Source organism: Triturus cristatus, chromosome 4_1 (genome assembly GCF_964204655.1).
Source record: "Triturus cristatus chromosome 4_1, aTriCri1.1, whole genome shotgun sequence".
In the NCBI taxonomy this organism is placed as follows: domain Eukaryota; kingdom Metazoa; phylum Chordata; class Amphibia; order Caudata; family Salamandridae; genus Triturus; species Triturus cristatus.
In genome coordinates this window covers 1,060,842,748-1,060,863,600 of record NC_140585.1, presented here as the reverse complement: position 1 = coordinate 1,060,863,600, position 20,853 = coordinate 1,060,842,748, and positions in this window count along the sequence as shown.

Here is a 20,853-nt window from a genome sequence, read left to right as displayed (position 1 = left end):
CAAGATCTCTGCGACAAACTCAGCACCTTTTTCCACCGAAAAATCAAGAGCATCTACGACAACTTCGACGAAGACAACCAACACACTGAACCCTCACCAACCACCCCTGAAACCCGGAAACCAGCGATTGACAACTGGACAGCCCTCACCACCGAAGACACACTGAAGACAATGAAGTCAATCCACTCAGGAGCCCCCACAGACCTCTGCCCCACCACATCTTCAACAGAGCTGCTGACACCATCGCACCCATGCTCCGCCACACCATCAACCGCTCCCTTCCCCGATGACTGGAAACACGCCGAGATCAACCTACTTCTGAAGAAACCCTCGGCGGACCCCAACAACCTCAAAAACTACAGACCCATCTCCCTGCTCCCCTTTCCAGTGAAAGTCATTGAGAAAGCCATCAACAGCCAAATCGCCACATTCATAGAAGAGCACAACATCCTCGACTCCTCCCAATTTGGCTTCAGAAAAAACCAGAGTACAGAAACCTCCCTCCCTCCTCACTGCAACAGACGACATCCGCACCCTACTGGACAAAGGTGAAACAGTAGCCCTCATCCTCCTCGACCTCTCAGCAGCGTTCGACACAATCTCTCACCGCACCCTAATACGAAGACTCCACGATGCAGGAATCCAGGACCAGGCCCTCGACTGGATCCGCTCCTTCCTCTCCGGCAGAACGCAGCGGGTCAGACTCCAGCCTTTCCTATCGGACCCTACAACTACCACCTGCGGAGTACCCCAGGGCTCCTCCCTCAGCCTGACACTCTTGAACGTCTTCATGGCTCCACTCACCCCCATCGTCAGGACCTATGGACTGAACATACGCAGACAACACCCAACTCATCTTCTCTCTATCCAACAAACCCATCACTACCACACACAACTTTCGAGAAGGCATAGAAGCCGTCGCCAAATGGATGAAAAACAGCAGCCTACAACTAAACACCAACAAAACAGAAGTTCTCATCATGGGCCCAAACTCCGATGCGGTGGCCCTCCACCCTCGGAAATCCGCCAAACCCCATGGACCACGCACGCAACCTGGGAATCATCCGTCTCGCCCTCCTGCTTCCACACCCACCGCCTCCTTTTTAAGACCTTCAAATGGATCCCCCTTGAACATAGAAAGACCGTCACTCATGCCCTGGTCAGCAGCAGACTCGACTACGGCAATGCACTCTACGCCGGTATAAACAAAAACCTCACCCGCAAGCTACAGAACATCCAGAATGCCACCGCAAGACTGGTCCTCAACCTGCCAAAACACTGCCACATCTCCCCGCACCTGCGCACACTTCACTGGCTCCCCATCGAGGTGAGAATCACCTTCAAGATACTCACCCACGCACACAAGGCCCTCCACTGCACCAGACCAGCATACCTGAACAGCCAACTCAAATTCCACGCACCCCAAAGGACCCTACGATCAGCCCAGCTCTCCTACGCTGTAGTCCCCTGCACCAGAAAGACCAGATCAGGAGGCCCCTCCTTCTCCTTCCTCGTGGCCAACGCCTGGAACGCCCTTCCGCTCCACCTCAGACAAACAACATCGCTCCCTATCTTCGCAAGAAACCTCAAAACCTGGCTCTTCGACAGACGCCCTCCTTGATGGAATGGATCCTGCACCCTCCCTACAGCTAGCACCTTGAGACCCTTATGGGTGAGTAGCTGCGCTAAACAAACTTCTGATTGATTGATTGATTGAGTGTGTCCCTCCCCCTACACCCTTGCTTGTTCATTTCCATGGTGCTGTGCGCTGCGACCACAACACCTGCTTTTCAAAGTATTTTTAAAAAAAAGACAACAGCTTATAATTACCAGCATGCGTGTAAGCCTCCCTCCTAGTCCTCCTAGATACAAGAGGAAAGGCCCTTTACGCTTGGCTGCGCACACTGTGTACGTGCCCCCACCATCTTAGGGCATTGGGGAACCCTTATTTAAATTAATTCAGCAGCCATTTTAACCTGTTGGTCAGCGCAGAACTCACATTGTGGCAGTTCTAGTTCATTTGTTTTGTGGTGCACAGCTTATTTTTTGAGCTGCCTATCTCTTTGCCTATTTTAAGAGCGCAAACTCCTTGCTTGTTACCACTTTGCTCATTTTAACTCCCCTAGCATGTCGGTGGAGCCCTTGGGAGATAGAATGGAAGGCAAATTAGAGGGTTTAATAAACCAGGTCCCTCGAGAAGGTGATGGGGTTCCTGGATGAGAACATAAATACAGAATTAGAAGCCTTCTTCAAGAAGGGTTGGTCTGTTGCAGGACAGCCTCAAGGTTCAGATGGGGCAGTTAAGTCTCTGAGGAAGATGGCTTCAGCGGGAATCCTACCTAAGGGGGCAAAAAAGTCCAAACCAATAGGAGAGGATTTATCACGCATTGTAGGCGGTGACAAGAGCGGTGCTTCGGGTACTACAGATGGGCAAGAAAGAGGCCCAGAAATTCCTATCCCAAATGTTAGTGAGGAGGCTGTTGAGCCTGAGTTTGACCTCTCCTGCGATTTTGATATTGACAGCGACGAGGTGGAGGTCAGAAGGATGGGAGTGTCCGATGAGGCATGTCAGGGATCAGGTTCCAAGATGGTCATTGTTGAAGTTTTTGGGGAAGATATGTTTGATCCCCTCCTTATCAAACAACCCCTTGTCCGCTGAGTGAGCACCTTCTCACAACATTGCTGAGTACCTCTCCTTCTGGCTTAGGAGAGAGAGCCAAAAGGAGGTATGGTCTCATTTGAGATTGGAATGCCCCCGCCCCTCTCACCTTGACAAAGTCGCAATGGCCCCAGATCTAGATGCCAAAGTGGTGGCATTAGATGCTAAGGGCAGTAAATACCCTCGGAAAGGGCTTGATAAAGGTTTAAAGCCTCCCATGATCATCTGTTTGACCTCACTGGCCCCCTAACCAAGATTTTTGAATTTGCTGAGGCAGCCTATTTCAGTGTCACCCTTACTGACCCCAAGACCTGCGCCAATGGACCTAAAGGACCGTCTATCTCGTGGGGAATGCAAATACTGCGCTCTCAAATGAAAGGAGGAATAACATCCTCCTCGCCATCGACCCTAAGCTGGTCGAATTGGCCACCAAGAAGGGGTCCCTGCTTCTCAGGAGCTCCTCTTTGGTGACAACTTTATCAGGGACATGGCTAAGTATGTGAGAGCATTTAGCTCCATCCAGAAGACCCAAAAGAACATCAAGAGGGTGTTCCAAGATAATGTTTTTGGCAGGGCCGGGAGAACGAAGGGTTGGTTCCTCGGCCTTGGTCAGGCTTCAGCAAGACTCTTCCTGGGCTGTGGTGCAAGATTTTCAAAAACAACCTTTGGTACCCACCAGAGCTTTTATCCCCAGAAGCAGAGATTCTGTGGGAGATCCATCAGAGGTGACCGGAAGCAGAGAGTTTTGAAAGACCTTTCAGGCACCCCTATAAAGGTGGGAGGCAGACCAGCCCAATTTTGTGGGAATTGGAGTTTGGTGACTCAGGACCATTGGGTTCTGGACACGGTCAGAGGGTACAGGCTCAAGCTTGTAGATACCCTGGTTCAGGGAAGGATACTTCGGGAAATTGTGGTTTCGGAGGAGGACTTGAGACTGGTGTCACAGGAGGTAGAGGATCTACTGGATAAAGGTGTAATTTGAGAGGGAACAAACCCCGTGTCAACATTGTCAGCAATATTTTCCTGGCAGAGATGAAGGACAAGGGTTTGAGGCCGGTGATAAACTTGAAAGATCTAAATGAGTAAGTAGTCTAGCACCGTTTCAAAATGGAAAGAGTTTACCTTTTAAAGGACATTCTGAGAAAAGGGGATTGACTAACAAGTTTGTGTCTCAAGGAGGCATACTTGACTGTTTCAGTCTGGCCTCCACATCAGAAATTCCTCCAAAATTTCGTTCCGTTCGCGGAAATTGCGATAATTTGACATTTTCGCGTTCCGCGGAGAGCGCAAAAATGTCAAAATTTCCGCTTTCCGCAGCTTGGCGATAATTTGTTTCTTGCTCGCGCTGTAAAATAATACATTCTCGCGCGCGCGCGATCGCCTTACCTGAATCCCTGTGTTCACCGACAAGTTTTCTTGATCCGGTCGCGTTCTCCATGAGATGTTGGATTGTTTTTAGCCATTTGCGTTGTCTCGCGACAGTTCGCGCCCGTAGTGACGTCATGCGTCGCGCGATCACGTCTTTCTTCTCGCGATCATGCACCGCGAGACAACTCAAAACAAGATGGCCGCGCCCGCGAGCAACCACATGGGTAAGTTGGCGACCCGCAACCATGCAGAAAATCTCGCGAACATGCGGGGAAAAAAATTCCGCATCTTCGCGATATTTCCGATTGTTTGCGATAATTTTAAACATCTTCGCGATAATTTGCAGAAGTGGATTTCGCAAATTCCGCCCACCCCTAGACGATATTCTATTTATGGGTCAGTCCAGGGATGTTGTTTGCTATCATGCAGATCTCACCATATACCTACTAGAGCACCTGGGTTTTGTGATAAACAGGAAAAATTAATGTCTGGCACTAGGTCAGGAAACACAGTTTCTAGGCTTTGTTGTGAACACAGTACAGGGAGAATTGAAGTTACCAGGGGAAAAGGTAGAGCCTATTACTAAAAAAAAGCTCAGGGAAGCTTGTACTTATCCTTATTCAAGAAATTACAGCTGTCCCATCTTTGTTCTAAAAATTAAAACAAATAATAAAGTTGCAAGGTAAAATAAACTCAGTACAATTTCTAAGGACTCGGGCCAGAAGTATGACCACTACCTGCCCTTAAAAAATTAAACAAAAACGTTTCTTTTTTTTCTTTTTTAAATGCATCCCATTTTCCTTTAAGGAAAACGGGCTGCATTTAAAAAAAACCCTGCTTTATTTAAAAGCAGTCTCAGACATTGGTGGTCTCCTGAGCCTAGCAGGCCACCATACCTGGGAGGGCCTGCCATTCTCTATGGGCTCGCAAATTGCGAGAGGCTCATTAATATTTATGAGCCTCGCAATTTGCGACCCCATTGGGAATCGCAAACAGTGTTAAACACACTGTTGTACATCCAGTTTTGCGACACGCAATTTGCGAGTCGCACTTGCGACACAATTTGCGAGTCGCAAAATTGCTGGTCGTATATCTGGCCCTCAGTGCAGTGAAACATTTGCAATTATCAGAGTAATAAAGCACATTAAAATGCACCACACTGAAGAATAAAGAATATCATATTTGCCAAAATTGTATGAATTTATGTTTTATACAACAGTATGCAGAACGACAGGTACAAACCAGCACAGGTCTTCCAAAACAGCTGCAGAATAGAGTACTTTTATGGTACATTTTATTTGGAAATGTGCCCATGGCATTTCATGACTCCATCATTGGCATATCATAGCTGCATGCTTGTTTTTTACTTGCTTTAGTAATAATTAGATAACCTTGCACTGAGAGAGCAGTTCCGACGAAAAGATGTGTATAACTGTAATATGGAGGGTTTAGGCATTAATTGTACTAAATTGGTGTTTTATGTGACTACAGTACAAATTTGCCTGGAAGCTTTTGATGACAAGTAACGCTCACAATGAAACAGCCTCAAACTGTGTTGTGCATGTTCTTAAAATATGTTGTTAACATCATGGCGACAATTTCATATTAAGTATGATAGCTCAATACAATAATGCATTTTCTACAAAGGTGTGTATGCAACCTGTATGTCACAGGTTTTAAATTCAGCAAGTTGGCAAAGGAGCTAATGCACTTATATTGACTTGTGTGAAACCCCCAAATCATGGATTCCAAGGCTATTGATAATGTGTTGATGGATTAATAGAGCTGTCAAAGATATAAGGAATACATTATCCCCTGCCATATATAATAAGGACATAGCAAGTCACCAATGAGTTCCTTAACCATAAAGAGAAACAAGGTCAAAGGTCAAGTTCCTATATAAGCTTATGGAATTCTGAGGTGACTTGCAATATATTTATCATGCACTCCAGGGGGTACTTTATCCCATACAATACCTTGTCACACAATCCCCTTTCCCACAGACCACTTGAAACCATGGTGCCTAGTTCTTTTATATGATAGAGCGAGCAATTGTGCAGAAATTAAACACATCAAAAACCTGTTAGATATTTCTTGCAATCAGATATCAGAAACAGTTCAATAAATTCAGATAAAAAAGCTGAAGTAGCTCTGAATGTGTAGAAACATGCAAAAATAAACATATTCTCTCTTCTTGTCAATGTAAGCTAATAAAATAGAGCAGAAGAAAGAAAAACAACATTCAGTTTTTCATTGCTTTAAATAGCTGCTTCAATTATACTCTGTAACCAGACCTCACTTTCATATCGACTGCTGGCTCTGGCAACAGTCATTGTGATGTCAGAACTCAAATGTAATAACTTATAATTGTTGAGTTCTGACATCTTTCTTTTATAATCGGCAACTCAGTGAGTCACAGGCCGCTGATTTTGAAGAAATTAGAGACTGTTGTTTATACAGTGATTACAGAATCTCATGCATTATATATGTATAAATGTTGAATATCAATGCCCTTACTCCATGTAATATTGCTTTATATGTTTATGCAGCACTTCAGGGCATATACTTTGGACTTGCAGGATCATTTTAAATAGTACACACAGGACCAAAGTACTCAGTCAGCTACGCAGCTGAATCATTCCCTGCTAGTTTCTCTTTGTCTCAGAAGTTCCTCTGCATTTCTGCAAATGTGAAACAGTTTCTTTCTATGGCCCTAGACATTAAGGGGCCCCTTGAAACTGCAGATCTTGCTCCCCTCACGGGCTCAGTTATTGTGCCCTGCAATGGGGAAATAATCACCTAGTTCTCCCAACGGGTAGTCTTGAGGAGGTAGACATTTCAATCTCTTCGACCCAAACTGCTGTAGGTGGCACAATTTAAGATTTAGGAGTGCAGTGAATTCATCAAAGGATCATTTATATTGGGTTCCCCTTCTAAATGAAGATATCTGGCTTTAGAAAGATGCATTGTGCGTTTGTGTTTTTGATGCAAGGAAATGTTCCTGAACATTTTGTGTGTTGGGTTTGCAATACTTAACACACAAATGAGGTTTTTCATAACCTTTAATGGGTCATTAGTAGGAAGCTTTGCAAGGAGCTGAGGAGAATGCTAGGGAAAAATGAAGTTCCCTTTAAGGTACTTAGTTGGGATCGCAGGCCTGTTGTCCTCGACAATTCATACAATATTCTCAGGCCTATTGTATTATCAGGTCCTCCTCAGGCTCAAGGCAACGAGTTTAAGAACAACTCAACCATATTTCTAGATGCTGTCTTTGGACCAGTAGTGAAGGAAGAAGCTGCTGTGGTGGCTCAGGAATGTGGAAGCATAGAGTGGCAGAGACACTTTTGGGGAGGAGCCAGAGGTAATAATAGAATCGGATGCACGTTTAGAAGGATGGAGTCTGAGATGTGGCAACTCATCAACAGGTGGACATTGGACAGGACTAAGGGGTTACACATCAACTGCTTAGAATTGTTGGAAGGTTTGTTTGCAATTTGCTGCTTTACCTAGGGTCTTATGAAGTATTGTGTGATGCTGTGTATGGATAATTTGTCAGCAGTGGGACACGTCAACAAGATGAGGAGCCCTTATTCCAAGAGGCTTGCAGATTTAGTGAAGGTTTTTTGGGGGTACTGCTTGAGCAAGGGAGTTTTTGCTGTGGCAGAACATATTCTGGATTAAGTAATGGTCTGGCGGACTGGTTCTCCTGGAATTTCAAGGATTCCAGCAATTGGAGGTTCCTATATTCAGGTTCGATGGGGACCCTTCGGGCTGACCTCTCTGCAGACAGATTGAACACTTAGCTGGTGAGATTTCTCAGCTGGAGGCTGGACCCTCAGGCTTGGGGGGGTAGATGCCTTCCTTTAGGCCAGGAGGGGTCAGGCACCCTATACTTTCCTTCCATTTTCCATTCTGCCAAGACTGCTCTTACACGTACGCAGATGCAGAAAGACCACAGTGGTGATAACAGCCATTAGAGGTCACAGGCATGGTTTCCAATCATGCTAGAGATGACTGTAGACTTCCCTATCCTAATACCAGCATTCAAGGAACTAATTCTAGGCCCAGAAGGAGGTTCACACCCTCTTGTAGAACGAGGGTCACTGGTACTGATGGCCTGAAAGATTTCAGGGGATAGTGGTGAACCCCAGGCCTTTTGCCAGATGCTTTCCAGCTCATATCTGAGTCATTGGCATATGGGACAAGGAAAGCATATCAACTGGCTTGGGAGAAATGGGTTTGTTGGTATGTTCACCTGACTTACAACCCCATTTCAACTGATCTAGTGCATATGGTTAACTATCTTTCAGAACTGCTCGTATTAGGTTTGTCCTATAGAACAGTTAATGTTTACAGATCAGCTATAGCAGTGGGTCATTGTTCGGTGGATGGTGTCTCTGTGGGCCAGAGCTTACTGACTAAAGAAATCATGTAAAGTACGTGGGTGCTGAACTCACCTACTGTGAAATACACTGCTTTATGGGATGTTAGAGATGTCCTATGGGTCCAAGTTAATTGGGTCGAGAACTCTAGCCTGTCCTTGAAGCGTATCCCTTATAAACTTGCAGTTTTACTCTGCCTGGTGTCTTTTAGACAGACTTCAGATGTGAAAGCCTTGGATGTCACTAGCAGGACCTATTAACTCGAAGGGGTTTGTTTTTAAATTAAGAGAAGAACAAAGACAATGTCAATTTCTGTTTTCTATCTTTAGTTTATGCAGAATGAAAGGCTTTGCGTGGTGAAATGCTTGAAGGAGTACAAGAGGAGGACTGAAAGTTTGAGGAGTGTGGCACACCTGCTGATTTCTCATAGATGGCCTCATAGGGATGTTTCTTCCTCCACCTTAGCGAGATAGGAGAAGGAAGCTAAGAGTGAGGCCGGTGTGGCTGTCACTACATTTGGGGCTCTCTCCCTTAGGGGTACGTAAGCTTCAAAAGCTTTTATCTTGGGGGTTGGTCTGCATGATATCCGTAGAGTTGCAGATTGGTCTAATGAAAGTATGTTTAAAAATTGCTATTTTAGACCCGTCACAAATACAATTGATGTGCTAACAGCACTTTGAATTTGAATAATGTTAGCCTTGATGTCCTGACATAAAATTTAGATTTCCCACAGCCTGGTGCACAGAAAATCTGGATTTTTATTAAAGACACATTGAAGACACAGAGGCTAAGATTATGCCTCCACATTGATACCCTCCCTAATGGAGTAAAAGTTTATTATCTCAACATTTGTGTTTTCTTTCAGAGTAAGAGGTTGCTTCTATTTGGTGGAGATTTGTCTGCTGAAGTTTAAGTTCTTTTAGAGTTATCTTGTTTGCAACCCTAGAAGAAGGAAAGTGGCTGTGCATGGGGGAGCTTTATACCTTGTTAGAATGCACTTAGAATGCTTTTGAAGTTTCTTATTCTTCAATTGCCGCTGCTGTGTGCGGGCAATAAAGAAGATTTTCATAATCTTAGCCTCCATATCTTTAATAAAATACAGATTTTCTGCCCACCAGGCTGTGAAAAATTGAAATTATCTTCCAGAGGACCCTCCTGAGTTTGAGGGTGAACTCTTGTGATGTCATAAAAGATGCCATTTCCCTTTTGGCTACCACGGTGGCCATGCTCAGCAGGGTCCTATCTGTCTTTGGACCTCCTGCCCCATTCAGTATCCCCATCAGCAACAACGTTGGGGAAAGGTCTACTTCCCAACCCGGTACTGTGGAATGTTCCGCCCCCACAGCGGTGAATATATTTGTGTGTCTGTGTGTATATATATATATACATATATATATATATATATTATCTACTGGCGGTCGCCATTACATAGTTATAGTTAGGACCGTGTTTCCATAGGAAATCTGAAAATTCTATTTTGAATAACTTTGGCGCCGGTTGACGAATCCTCGCGAAATTTTCAAAACTAATGGGGCGCTCCACTCAGCTCCTACCCTGAAAGTCTCGGGGTGATTCGTCAAGCGGGGGCTGAGAAAAAAGGGGGGTCCCAAAACACGTTTTCCCCATGCATTTTCCCATAGGACCTTTAGTCGAAGGTACAGCCCGAACGGCTGAAAAGAATTACTTGAAATTTGGCAAAGAGGTAGTCCTCAGGTCAGGCATGTGCCTTTTGCATATATGGTGTCAATCTGTTCAGTAGTTCCTGAGAAAATTGCATTTAAAAGTACATAAATATCTATAAGCGCGCACCCTAACGTGCGCGAGCGCAATTCTGATTGGTGGTTACATGTCAGTCAACATTCGAATCGGTCGAAATCAGGAAGTGTCGGCCGCCATTTTGTGTGTTTGGTGTGTGACAGTGAAAAAGAAAGGTGGAGAACGTGAAAAGGGGGCAGGGTAGAGAGTTCCTGACCCCCTAGCCTTTGTCAGAGGGTCCCTCTTATTTTTTTTTCAAAAATTCGCGGGGTGCGCGCACCGTGCGCGCACGGTGAAAAACCTTAAAAAAAATAAAAATATTTTTTAAACGAGCCATTCCATATTACAGAATACAGTCAATCTATAACTATATACATAGGTAGTTTATTGTAAAATAAATATATAAAAAATATAATAATACATACATAACTTAGCATTTAAAAAACCTTACAAATTCACTTAAAAAACCATAGGTTTCCTACACGTTATAGTTAGGAATTAGCATTTAGAAAACCTTGCAAATTCACTTAAAAAACCATAGGTTTCACACATGTTATAGTTAGCTGGACATTTCACTCGTAAAAAACCAATGAAATTCCCCCGTTATAGTTAGTTCAGATAACTATAACTCGCGCGACCGCCACTCTATCACAAGGATGATGTCATCAGTGATGTCATGAGTGATGCCACTGACCATGTCATGAGTGATGTAATATGTGACGTCATGAGCAGTGGATTGTGGGCGCGCGAGTTATAGTTATCTGAACTAACTATAACGGGGGAATTTCATTGTTTTTTTACGAGTGAAATGTCCAGCTAACTATAACATGTGTGAAACCTATGGTTTTTTAAGTGAATTTTATATATATATATATGTACACATATATATTCATTGAAAAAACAGTTGTTAAATATTTCACCAATTCCTGTAAGAGAAAGAGAACCGGCACTCGAACTCAGGAGAATATAACCTGTTTATTGAATCAGATCTCCCCGGACACACGAACACAATAGAAACGCAATTCATCAGTACAACTGACTTGTGCAATATTGGTGCTCCATTTTAAACTTCAAACATAATAATCATCGACAATATGCTTCCCACTTGCAGCAGCAATGTTGGGACATATGGGGAGATGTCAAATATTTAAAATATAAGCCATAGCAGTGGCTTCTCAGTATTATTAGCAAGGCAACTCTTAAATGAGTATTTAAAAATCACGAGAGACCAGTGTCCCTGAGCTCCATTCAATAAGTTCACTAATGTTCCAATGTTCAACCTCCCATCACAGTGGCATGTGTAAAAACCCAGATTTTTCTTAAAAAGCACTCACAATTACTTTCTATACAACCACAGTTTCGTCTACCATACACGTCCCGAGTCTCCTTTCCAATTCATTATTTGTATCACTAAATTCGAGGAAATATTCTGCCTCGTAGTTATGGTTACGACCATGTTTCCATAGGAAAAGCATTTTATGACTTGCCTTTAACTTTGGCGCCCTTTGACGAATCTTCGCAAAATTCTCAGAAAAAGTGCTCCGGTGATTATTGTTGCACAAGCAAAGTTTTAGGAGGATTGGTGAAGCGGGGGTTATTAAAATGGGGTTAAAAAAAGGGTGCGCTTGTAAAGTTAACTCACACAGGAACCTGTCAACACAACTACGGCCCAAACTACTAAAGGGAATTACACCAAATTTGGTAGAAAGGTAGGTGTTGTGCTTTTTGTTATTTGGTGCAAGTCATTTCAGTAGTTCTTGAGTTGACAATTATAGTGATATCTGTTCGCAGTTACTCGTGACTCGGTTCACGCAACCTGAACAGAAAGTTACAGCTGCCATTTTTATCAATCGGGAATGGTTACCTGGTCTGAATATGTCTGTGAAATCCAACATAAGGGGTCAGAGTGGAGGTGCTCTGACCCCATGTGTGAGAAATGGGTGTGGTAGTGACACAAGTTATGTGTTCAAATTAGTTTTTTTATCACACGTCATATTCACGGAGATGCTGTGACCACAAGCTCGGCCCCCATGTACTGACACAGGGTCATTTCGAATATCGCGGTGACATCGTGAATATTGGTGAAAATATCAAACAAAATGTATTCGTATCTATATACATATCCTCGGTGGTCAGAGACTCATGTACCTACTCAGGCTCTCATACACCCACTCACATACTCACTCAGACACTTATGCACCCACTTACAGACTCACTCAGAGACCCATGTGCATACTCACATAAGCACTCAGAGGCTCATTCACCCACTCATAGATGCACTCAGATACTCATGTGTCCACTCACTTACATACTCAGTGACTTATACACCCAGTCAAGACCCACTCAGACACTCATACACCCACTCACAGTCCCACTCAGAGACTTATACTTCCACTCACACTCCCACTGATAGATTTATGCACTCACTCACAGACCCACTCAAAGACTCACACACCCATTCACATACCCATTCAGACACTCACGATCTCACTCACATACCCAGTCAGAGACTTATACACCCACTTACATTTTACAAAAGCCAAGTAGAAAAATATGAGTTAAAACAGCCTAATAGCAAACCCTAAAGGCAAACATTGCCTACACTATCCAAACATATGTCTATTAGAACATGTTCAAAAGCCCTCTGTCTACGTGGTTAACAGAGACATCGCAAATGCTGATAGTGTCATGGAAACAGAACATTTAGTAAAAATATTAATTACAAAACAGAAAAACTTTTTTTTTAAATTCCAATATATTGTTACTTTAATCCTTACTATAAACAATGTTTACACAACTTTTGTTTCACTATGAAACTATATTTATATATGCAAATGAAATTTACAAAGTAAAACACACATTGTTTCTCCTCAATTCTATTTTTCAGTAGCAAACCTTCACAGATCAGCCTCAAACTTGGAATATATATATATTCCAGCAGTCCCCACCAAATCACAGAAGAGCATGACACTCAGGACGCTGATAAAATCGCCAAATTTATTGAAGGCTGAAAAGTTTCATCAACGCGTTTCGGTAGTCCCCACTACCTCTTTCATATACATATACACATTCGTTTATGTGCGCAGTGGTACCATGATACATTGAACAGGGCTGATGTGGTGAGGGCTTAAATGCCAAACAACTGGGGAAAGTAATCCTTAGAGTCAATACAAAAAATAGAGTGCTAAATTGTGCATTTTAAACATACTGGTCAAACCCGATACAAACACAACAAACATGTTGAGCAGGTTTGACAATGTTTACAGACTGCTCACCACGGGAACTAGTGATTTGACAACTAAAAAGCAGCTTCTATAGATTTCAATGCAAAGCAGTTTAGAACCAGTTTTCATAAGCATATTTCAACCTGACCCACTTTTTGCCAATTCTCTGGAAATTCCATCTCATGGGGACATTGCAACATATGTGTGTTTGAGGCTGCACAAGAACAAGGGGCCTATTAGGATGGCGGTTGGAAAACCACCCCGACGCCATGGAAGTGGAAAACAACCGTCCGCCAGCACCGTGGAAAAAACTAGGATCATCCGCCAAAAAAAACCGACCAAAATCCGTCTGCGGCGGTCTGATACGCTGCGGAAAAACATTAACCCGCCGCAAGCATAGCGGAGACACCGTACAGGAAATTAGGATATCCCCGATGGTCCAGCGGTACGTTCCGCTGTTTCCGACTGCCGCGGTCACACATTGGGCTGAATTGGAGAGCCAGCGGAAGAGCTGCAGCATAGCCACCGCTGCGGACGATCCGTGAAAAATATGGCGGACAAAGCAAAAAACCCACAATAAGGCTAAAAAGTGCACACAGCAAACTAGCCACACACCCCAATGACACAACCACATGGCAAAAAGAAAAATATATTTCCCAGGACAACACACACACCACACCTGACAGCAATACCCCACTTGAACACACCCACATAGCTGAGTATAAAACCCGGCCCTTCCCTGACCACAATCCTTTGCAATATTCCAAGACCGAAGGCCACCAACCCTCACAACAAAGGATAGGCAAAGCAACACACCAGCACTACTCACACCACACACAGCACCACCACCACTTCCACACCTGCACCACTAACACCCCTGCACATCACACACCATACACATCACAACCACACCCACCACTCACACCCCTGCACCCACAACCACTTTGCACACCACACCACACACCATGTCAACACATAAAATGCCCAAATTCACAGAGAGTGAGTTGGCATGGTAAATGAGATAGTCAGAGTGGAAGGACATCTGTTTGGTATCCGGGTCCAACAGACACCATTAGCCACAAGGACACAAATGTGGGCAAGGATAGTCCTAAGGGTCAATGCAGTAGAGACCACCCCAAGATCCAAAACGGAGATCATGAAGCGGTGGCATGATCTGAAGAGGGTTGTCAAAGAGAGGAGAAGCATGAACCGTGAGCTCGCTCAGAGGACTGGCGGTGGCCCTCCCATTCCACCAAAACCATTCACACCATGGGGGGAGAAGGTGCTTGTCATACTGCATCCAGAGAGTCTCACAGGAGTAGCCGGGTGAGTGGAGGCTGGTAAGTACAAACAAATAACTACCACCACACTGACATGTACTGTCTTGCACAACGACAAAGCTACACCACCTAGGGCAAATTCCATTCATCTGCACCAAACACTCACAAAAACATGTTTCACAGATCCAACATTCACTCACTACCATCCATCCCAAACGTAGCTAGCAACATTACCATGGGGGCATGTGTACAGGCAGCCAGCACTACAACTACCACCAGGCCCCCTTGTCCCACAGCATCAGCAAGATGCAGCCCTCCCCCACCCCACCCACAAGCATTTGGAAGCCATTGCAGTACACAATGCAAACTTACAGGTAGGTAGCCATCTTCCCTGGGACGGTGTTTTTGGGTGGGAGGCCTGTACCACTACTCCCACCATGCCCCCTGGCCCACACCCGAGCAGGATGGAGCACTCCCTTACCCAGAAGCAGTTGGAAGCCATTGCAGTATACCTAACAAATGTACAGGTAGGTGGCCATCTTCCCTGGGAGGGTGTTTGTGGGTGAGAGGCCTGTACCACTACTCCCACCATGCCCCCTGGCCCACACCTCAGCAGGATGGAACACTCCCCCACCCCACCCAGAAGCAGTTGGAAGCCATTGCAGTACACCAAACAAACTTACAGGTAGGTAGCCATCTTCCCTGGGAGGGTGTTTGTGGGTGGGAAGCCTGTACCACTACAACCACCATGCCCCCTGTCCCACACCTGTGCAGGATGGATCACTCCCCCACCCAGAAGCAGTTGAAAGCCATTGCAGTACACCAAAAAAACTTACAGGTAGGCAGCCATCTTCCCTGGAAGGGTGTTTGTGGGTGGGAGGCCTGTACCACTACTCCCACCATGGCCCCTGTCCCACACCCGAGCCGGATGGAGCCCTCCCTCCACCCCACCCAGAAGCAGTTGGAAGCCATTGCAGTACACTAAAACTAGGCCTGGGCGAAAATTTCGTTCCGTTTGCGTAAATTGCGATAATTTGACATTTTCGCGTTCCGGGGAAAGCGTGAAAATGTCAAAATTTCCGCATTCCGCAGCTTAGCGATAATTTGGTTCTTGCTCGCGCTGTAAAATAATACATTCTCGCGCGCGCGCGATCGCCTTACCTGGATCCCTGCGTTCGCCGACAAGTTTTCTTGATCCGGTCGCGTTCTCCATGAGATGTTGTATTGTTTTTAGCCATTTGCGCTGTCTCACGACAGTTCGCGCCCGCAGTGACGTCATGCGTCGCGCGATCACGTCTTTCTTCTCACGATCATGCACCGTGAGACCACTGAAAACAAGATGGCCGCGCCCGCGAGCAACTACATGGGTAAGTTGGCGAGCCGCAACCATGCAGAAAATCTCGCGAACATGCGGGAAAAAAACTTCTGCATCTTCGCGATATTTCCGCGTGTTTGCGATAATTTTTAACATTTTTGCGATAATTTGCGAAAGTGGATTGCGCAAATTCTGCCCACCCCTAACTAAAACTTACAGGTAGGTAGCCATCTTCCCTGGGAGGGTGTTTGTGGGTAGGATGCCTGTACCACTACTCCCACCATGCCCCCTGCCCCACACCTCAGCAGGATGGAGCACTCCCCCACCCAGAAGCAGTTGAAAGCCATTGCAGTACACCAAACAAACTCACAGCTAGGTAGACATATCATTCGGTCTTATGACACCACTGAGCAGGATGTAAGCCTCCACCACGCACACACAGATGTGTCATGTCACAAATCAAATGCGGGCACGTAACAGGCAAGTTGCCAGTGCGTGCACCCACACATTTGTCACAAAAGAAATGGTGCCATATGACAACACCAGTCCTCACATTGCACAAATATGCACACCGACCCCATTGCCACGCACAGTGTGCACACAGGTAAGCTAAGGAAACTGTCACAGCTACCAAAGTGCGACACACCAATGCACATGTAGAAGAAAGTCTGGGCACAATCATGCACAGCAGCACCTATTGACATGTGCATCACCATGGGGCAAGTGAAACAAGGACCATTCGAGAAATGAGAAAGCATGTGTGGTGGTATAAATCAAGATATGCACATGACAGGACAAAGGTATGCAGGAGATGACAATGGCCAGTCCATGGCCTGATGTGACGTCTGCCAGGTCAGACAAATCAACAAAGAGTCCTCAATGAAAAACATGTTGTGACTGTCCCTAGATGACAACATGTCCCTGTAATCATAAATTATGCACGGGTCGCATGGTATGCATTGACACCTCACACCATGGACAAGTAAGGCATGTACCACTGCATCATGTCAGGAAGCACAGTAATGCACATAAGAAACAATGTGATAATAAGTCAATTGTGCAGTGTACAAACAGTGAATGACACACAGCGAACACAAAGCTTGCGGGGTGCACTACAATGACCATTTCCCATCTGATCCACAGGTGACCAAGAACTCACTACAGAGGACAACACCCGCAAACTGGAGAGCCAGTCTCCCCTCCCGGTACATGGACTCTCAGATGTTGACTCCCAGGATTCTCTGGACGATGAGCTCGAAGCCGCCCCATCTGGTGTGCCAGGGAGCAACAGGTCCCAGGACCCCATCATCCCCCCCACCACATCTGCGGCAATAACAACTTCACTACAGACCCCTGCTGTTACAGCCTGTGCGGCCACCGCCACCACCACCATCACCACCACCAGTGCTGCCTGCAACACCCTCCCTGTCCCAGAGGATGACCACCCCACACCACCGACTGAGGAGGGTAGGGAGAGGATGCGGGTGCCCACAGTGGTGAGGCAACAGGTCAGTGGCAGCAGGGTAAGTGGGAGGGGCAGAGTCCCCCACAGACACCAGGAGGCTGGGACCCAATCCCTGGAACACATCACCAGAGTCCTTGGTGCATATAAACAGGCCCAGGGACGAAAGGGCTGGTCGGACAAACTGTTACACGAGCTCATCCTGCTGATGAGGTCCATCAATACCCGCATGGGACAAATTGGGGACCTCTTGGGCCAGCAAATGGCGGTACTAAGGGACAGGCCTGCGCCACAACCAACACCTCCACCTCCCGCTGGTGGGCCGCAGGATGACAGTTCACCATCCTCCCCCGTCCACAGAGAGGGGTGAGTCCTCAGAGCCCACAGGCCCTGCAGCAGCCCCCCCCCCTGCCAAGTGACGAAGGGTCCATCCTAAGAAGACCCTGGGAGTCTCTGGAGGCAAAGCACCTGCCAAACGCCAGTCACAGAGCCAGCCCTGATGGCAACCCTCTTCATCACTGCATTGACTTTTCTGACTGTCCTTCCCCACACTGCCTTGTGAATGGCATCTGTCTGTTGGACTGGGTCACCACATCAATGTTGTGACTACTCGATTATCTCATTTACCATAACTGTCAACTCACTGCTCCACCAACACCTCAAATGTACACCCCTCACATGTCACCATTGCAAACAAAAAATCCTTACACACATGTTGTTGTGTCTGCTCCGTCTTTATTGCAGGATGTACAGTCTTCAACATGATCACAATGTACCAGGAGTATGGACTGCATGTAGGCAAGGAGAAGTTGAAGGCACCTAGGGAAACACAGCAGAACAACATTCGCTGGTCTGGGTGTGGCATCACAGACATCACACAACACCTACCATCAAGATAACCCAACATGCACATGTCACAATGGGCAACAAGTGTCAACATACATGTCTTGTAGATGTTTCCAAATGACCTGTCCCAGAAACATTGCCAACCATTGCTGAGTCTACAACTGGCTGCTGTTATAATTCTCATATACCCCTTCACGACAACAGCAATATCAGCAGACAATGGGTATGTTGTACATTGTCACCCACATTCAAGTGAAATAGCGGGTGATGAGCTGTTCACGCATGTCAACACCTTCCTCCTCTCCACTGTCCTCATCACTGGACACGGGTTGGTTTGCAGGCTGGGACCTTGGGTCCTCGTTATCATCCAGGAGCAGGGAAATCTCCTTACGAATGGGTAGGTTGTGGAGCATACAGCATGCCACTACAATCTGACACACCTTCCTGGGGGAGTATGCCAGTGCACCTCCTGTCTTGTCCGGGCAGCGGAAACGTGACTTGAGCAGACCAAAAGTATGCTCCACCACACAACGTGTCCTCCCATGGGCCTCATTGTAGCGGACTTCAGCCTTGGTCCTGGGATTCCGCAGTGGGCTCAGCAACCAGGGACGGTTGGGATATGCAGTCACCTAGGTATGACAAACACAAATAGACATTGCAATGTCGCTGAGGCAGAGGGCAGCAGGTCACACACCCAGCACGCCATATGACTAGGCATACTCACCCATAATCCATGCAGGCTCGGGAAGCAGATTAGCCATCAGCTGGGGCACAATGCTGTTCCGCAGGATGTAGGAGTCATGGGCCGAGCCTGGGAATTTGGCACACATGTGGGAGATGATCATATCTGCCAGGCACACCACTTGCACATTTATAGAGTGGTAATGTTTGCGATTCCTGTAAATGTGCTCACTTGCCTGTGGTTGCACAAGCCCGAGAAGGGTGCAATCAATGGCACCAACAACATGGGGTATGTGTCCAAGTCTCCCTTCACAGCTGGCAATTCAGCACCCCTGGGGAAATGGATGTATCTGTCCTTGTATATCATCATGGCGGACAGAACATCACGCAGCACCATGCTGAACATCGGTTGTGACATCCCACCAGCACTGGCCACTGTCTCTTGGAATGATCCAGTGGCAAAGAAATGCAGGGCCGCCATCACCTTATAAGTTGGGGGGAAAGCTGTTGGATATGTCCGGCGAGGCTGCAGGTGGGGCTCCAACAGATCACAAAGGGTTTTTAGGGTGGCTCTATCCAGACGGCATTTACGGATGATCGCCACATCCTCCATGTCCTCCACCACTGTCAAGTGACGAATCAGATTTGGCCTCCTCCTAGTTGAGAAGAAAGTGGACACATGTCAATGCAATAAATCAGGAGATGGGCACAGCATCTCACGTTCTGGATGACAAAACGACAACATTGACTGCCATCAAAATTGAGTTACAGACCAGCTTACATGTAGGGACACCTTCAGCTACACAAAGGGCACACCTGTTAACTTACACAAAACAAGTACCTCAAACACCACCTTGGTTAATGTGAATGCACATAGGGGTATGGCCACATTTCACATGGGCATGCCTGGGAGTATAGCATCCAGCATATGTGTAACAAATCAACCCCACTGTCTCCTACCTAGCTGCTGTACCTGTCACACCTTCATGCGTCATTTCAACCTGGCACACATCCACAACACAATGACCACAGTCGGCGCAGAAATGATGAATGTGTGCATGAGCAGACATAAGAGGCCATGCAAAAAAGATCATCATTCATTGAGACGAACATTGCTGTGATTGTCACTGCACCTCAACACATTGACATGTGTACACATTGATGAGTCCAGAACAACACTGTCCTGCCTACACGACCATCAAATTCATGAGTGACATGTGAGGGAGTACAGGCCAATCTATGAAATTACATACACAAACATGGCATGTGTAGTCACCAGTGGAGTAAATGGAACATTGGCATCGTGTGCACAATGATGTGCCATTGACCATGTGGGCACTGTGGACTGTTGATGTTTGCCAGATGGCCATTGCCATTGTATGACACCCATATCGTGGTAGCTAGCTACCACCTGGCCCCAGTGGTGTGTCACCAGCACCCCAATTCACACAAGTGCGGTAGTGATAGGCATGGAGACATGTGGAAATGGCGGTGGGCATGCTCCACCACCTGAATCGCAGTACCGCGTGTCAATGTATGGCACCCATATCGCAGTAGCTGCCACCTGGCCCCAGCAGTGTGTCACCAACACCTCCATTCACACAAGTGTGGTAGTGATAGGCATGGAGACATGGGGAAATGGCGGTTGGCATGCTCTGCCATCCATATCGCGGTAGCTACCGCCTGGCCCCAGCGGTGTGTCACCAGCACCCCTATTCACACAAGTGTGATAGTGATAGGCATGGGGAAATGGCAGTTGGCATGCTCCGCCATCCGTAACACGGTAGCTACCGCCTTTCCCCAGTGGTGTGTCACCAGCACCCCCATTCACACAAGTGCGGTAGTGATAGGCATGGAGACATGGGGAAATGGCGGTGGCAT